This window comes from Rutidosis leptorrhynchoides, chromosome 1 (genome assembly GCF_046630445.1).
Source record: "Rutidosis leptorrhynchoides isolate AG116_Rl617_1_P2 chromosome 1, CSIRO_AGI_Rlap_v1, whole genome shotgun sequence".
Taxonomy (NCBI): Eukaryota; Viridiplantae; Streptophyta; class Magnoliopsida; order Asterales; family Asteraceae; genus Rutidosis; species Rutidosis leptorrhynchoides.
In genome coordinates, this window is record NC_092333.1 from 566,650,994 (window position 1) to 566,655,064 (window position 4,071).

The window sequence follows — 4,071 nt, forward strand, 5'->3', positions numbered from 1 at the left end:
CTTCTTTAACCATGAAATGGCATTTCTCCCAATTAAGAACTAGATTTGATTGCTCGCATCTAATAAGCATTCGTTCAAGATTAACTAGACATGTTTCAAAAGTATCACCGGAGACTGAAAAGTCGTCCATGAAAACTTCCATGCATTCTTCTATCATGTCGTGAAAAATCGCCACCATGCACCTTTGAAAGGTTGCAGGGGCGTTGCAAAGTCCAAATGGCATGCATTTGTAAGCAAAAGTACCATAAGGGCACGTGAAGGTGGTTTTCTCTTGGTCCTCGGGTGCGATTGGAATTTAAAAATATCCGGAGAAACCGTCAAGAAAACAATAGTAACTATTTCTGGCTAATCTTTCCAACATTTGATCAATGAAAGGTAAGGGAAAGTGATCTTTTCTGGTGGCGTCATTTAATTTTCTATAATCAATACAAACTCGCCATCCTGTTACAGTCCTAGTAGGAATAAGCTCGTCTTTTTCATTTGTGATGACAGTCATGCCACCCTTCTTAGGTACGCATTGAACTGGGCTTACCCATGGACTATCAGAGATTGGATAAATTAAACCTGCATCGAGCAGTTTAATAATTTCTTTCTTAACAACATCTTGTATATTTGGATTTAGTCTTCGTTGGCGTTGCATATAGGTTTTATGATTTTCTTCCATAAGGATTTTATGTGTGCAATACGAAGGACTTATGCTTTTAATGTCATGAATCTTCCATGCAATAGCTGGTTTATGGGCTTTTAGCATAGAAATAAGTCGAGATTTTTCATTTTTAGTAAGAGAAGACGATATTATTATAGGTAATTCAGATTTACCATGTAAATTTACAAATGGGTTGGAAGTGGCTTTAACTCTAATATCGGTGGTTCTTCTATCGATGATTTGTATCGATATATGTCTTCCTCTTTTAACATTTGAAGTTCTTCTGTGGTTGGTCCGTATTCATTAGCCATGAGTGCGGCTAACATTTCAGCTTCAGCAATTGGTTCAGTTCCTTCTCCTAAAGAACATTCTCCTGTTCCTTGTAATTCTGGAAATTCTTCTAACAATTCTGCATGTGAATCTATAGTTTGAATGTAATAACATGTATCATCTGCAGATTGCGGTTGTTGCATGGCTCTATCAACAGAAAAGGTAACACTCTCGTCCTCTATACTTAGGGTCAGTTTCTTACCAAACACTTCTATTATTGCTTTAGCCGTGTTTAAGAATGGTCTTCCTAATATAAGAGGAACTCGAGAATCTTCTTCCATGTCCAGAATAACAAAATCTACTGGAAATACTAAAGTACCAACTTTAACTAGCATGTTTTTCATTATCCCTCTAGGATATTTTACTGATCGATCGGCTAGTTGTATGCTTATTCGTGTTGGTTTCAATTCTCCAAGGTCTAGTTTAGCGTATAGTGAATACGACATTAAATTTATACTAGCACCTAAGTCTGCCAATGCTTCTATTGAACTAAGACTACCCAGAAAACATGGAATTGTGAAACTTCATGGATCAGAGAGTTTTTCTGGTAGCTTATTCAATAGTACTGCAGAACAATTAGCATTCATTGTAACAGCCGAGAGTTCTTCCATTTTCTTTCTATTTGTGATTAGATCTTTCAGAAATTTAGCATATCTTGGCATTCCTGAAATCACATCAATGAAAGGAAGATTGATATTTATTTGTTTAAACATATCCAAGAATTTGGATTGCTCAGCTTCAAGTCTTTCTTTTCTCATTTTACTGGGGTAAGAAAGTGGTGGTTGGTATGGTTTAACATAAGGTTTTGCCTTAACTGTGTTATCTTCATTAACATTTTCAACTACCGGTTCTGTTTCCTTCTCTTGCTTAGGCTGTAGTGCCTGTGTAGTAGGAATAAAGTCATCAGAAATTACAGGCATTTCAGGTGGTTTAAGTGTAATACCATTTCTCGTGGTAATGGCTTTAGCTGTTTCATTTCGGGGGTTAGCATTTGTATCGCTAGGTAGACTCTCCGATTTTCTTTCACCTATCAACCTTGCTAGGTTGCTTACTTCTTATTTCAGATTTTGAATAGAAGCTTGTTGATTTCTAAATGCTTGAGCATTTTGTTCATTAGTTTGTTTCTGAGATGTAAAAAACTGCGTTTGAGATTCAACTAGCTTCGACATCATATCTTCTAAATTTGGCTTTTTATCATCGGTTTGTGGTGGTTTATTTTGAAAAATAGGTCTTTGCTGGTTGTAAGTATTGTTAGATACTTTTTGATTGCTAGGACCTTGTTGGTTGTTGTATGGAACATTTCGGTTATAATTCTGATTTTGATTGTAGTTTGGTCTTGGCGGTTGATAATTATTCTGATAATTATTTCCAGGCCTTTGGTTCATGTATGAAACATTCTCTCTTTGTTCCATTGTTTGTTCAATACTGAGACAATCTTTTGTCAAATGTGGTCCTCCACACTGCTCACAACTAATTCGTATTGCGTGAATATCCTTAGTCATCTTTTCCATTCGTCTCTCGAAAGCATCTAACTTTGCGGAAATGGAATCAAAGTCATGGCTAGAATCGGCTCTAGCCGCTTTAGATGATCTAACGATGTCTTTTTCTTGGTGCCACTCATGTGAGTGGGAGGCTGTGTTATCAATAATTTTGTAAGCTTCAGTTGTGGTTTTCTTCATAATGGAACCACCAGCTACTATGTCGATGTCTTTTCGTGTAGTAATGTCGCATCCTTGGTAGAATATTTGTACTATTTGATAAGTGTCTAAACCATGTTGAGGACATCCTCTCAACAATTTTTCAAATCTTGTCCACGCCTCATATAAAGTTTCATTTGGCTTTTGCGTGAACGTAACAATTTCTCCTTGAAGTCTCACGGCTTTAGATGCCGGAAAGAATTGTTTAAGAAAATTTTCAATTAAGACATCCCATGTATCATTCGCCCCTTCAGGTAACGATTCTAACCAATCTTTGGCTTCTCCCTTTAAAGTCCAGGGAAATAACATGAGATAGATCTATTCATCCTCAACTTCTCTGATTTTGAATAGAGTACAGATCCTATTAAAGGTTCGAAGATGTTCGTTTGGATCTTCTTTTGGCGTACCACTAAATTGGCATTGATTAGTTACCATGTGTAGGATTTGTCCTTTGATTTCATAATCTGGCGCATTAATGTCTGGTTGAGTAATTGCGTGACCTTGGCCAGTGCATGTAGCTCTCATTCGATCTTCCATACTTAGAGGTTCCGAATTTTTCATGATTGAGTTTGTTGAATCTGAATCACTAGAGAATTCTGATTTAATGGTTTCTTCCTCGACAATCTCTGGTTGAATGATTTGTGGTTCAGGAGGAATGATTAGTGGTTCAGGATCTCTGAATTGTCCTTGAATATCCTCCGGGTTCTCAATTGTGAGTTCGGGTTCAAAAAATGGATTATCGGAAATTTGAATTGGAGTACTTGGTCAACTAGATGCCGATTCTAAAGAAAAATCAACGGCGACAATATTGGCTAGATGTCTTGATCGAGTTACAGGTGGTGAACGTATGAAAGGTGGTGAACGTTTTGCTCGGTGCATTCACTGAATATCCTATTAGTTATAAAGATAAAAATTATATAAGTTATCAAATTAATAGACTTTTCTGCTTTTGCCCACCTTTCGAATAGCCAAAAGATGCAGCAGGGAGCCAGGATCCTTTAAGTCGGAAAATCCACAACTCAGCCACCAACAAATCCAACTATTACTATGAAGCAGAAAATTTTAGATGTCTATCAATTTAACCGCTTAAAATAATTTTTTCGTTGAAGGTTAAAGAAAATAAAGAAAATTCTATGTCCTAAAAACTAGAGCGTAGAAATGAGAAAGAAGAAGAGTGCGTCAAAAAACATCGAAAAATAAAAGGTCGAAAAATAATAATAAGAAAGTAGAGCGTCGAAACTTAAAAGTCTAAAAACTAAATATTAAAAGTTGTGTCTAAAGGAATTAAAACTTAAAAGGAATTCCATATCCAAAACGACAATAACTTAATTAAGCACTAAAATCTATTTAAAACTAAAGCGATAAGTGATGTCGTAAAATTCTAAAGCGCTTAAATCT

The 4,071-nt window shown here is 36.1% G+C and overlaps 1 non-coding gene across 1 annotated transcript; it reads left to right on the top strand.

Annotated features, from left to right (window-relative positions):
• Nucleotides 1-2,743: 2,743 nt before the first annotated feature.
• LOC139887038 (small nucleolar RNA R71) lies at nucleotides 2,744-2,850 on the top strand. Its single transcript, XR_011772890.1, has one exon. It is a non-coding gene; the product is annotated as a small nucleolar RNA R71 (small nucleolar RNA).
• Nucleotides 2,851-4,071: the final 1,221 nt, after the last annotated feature.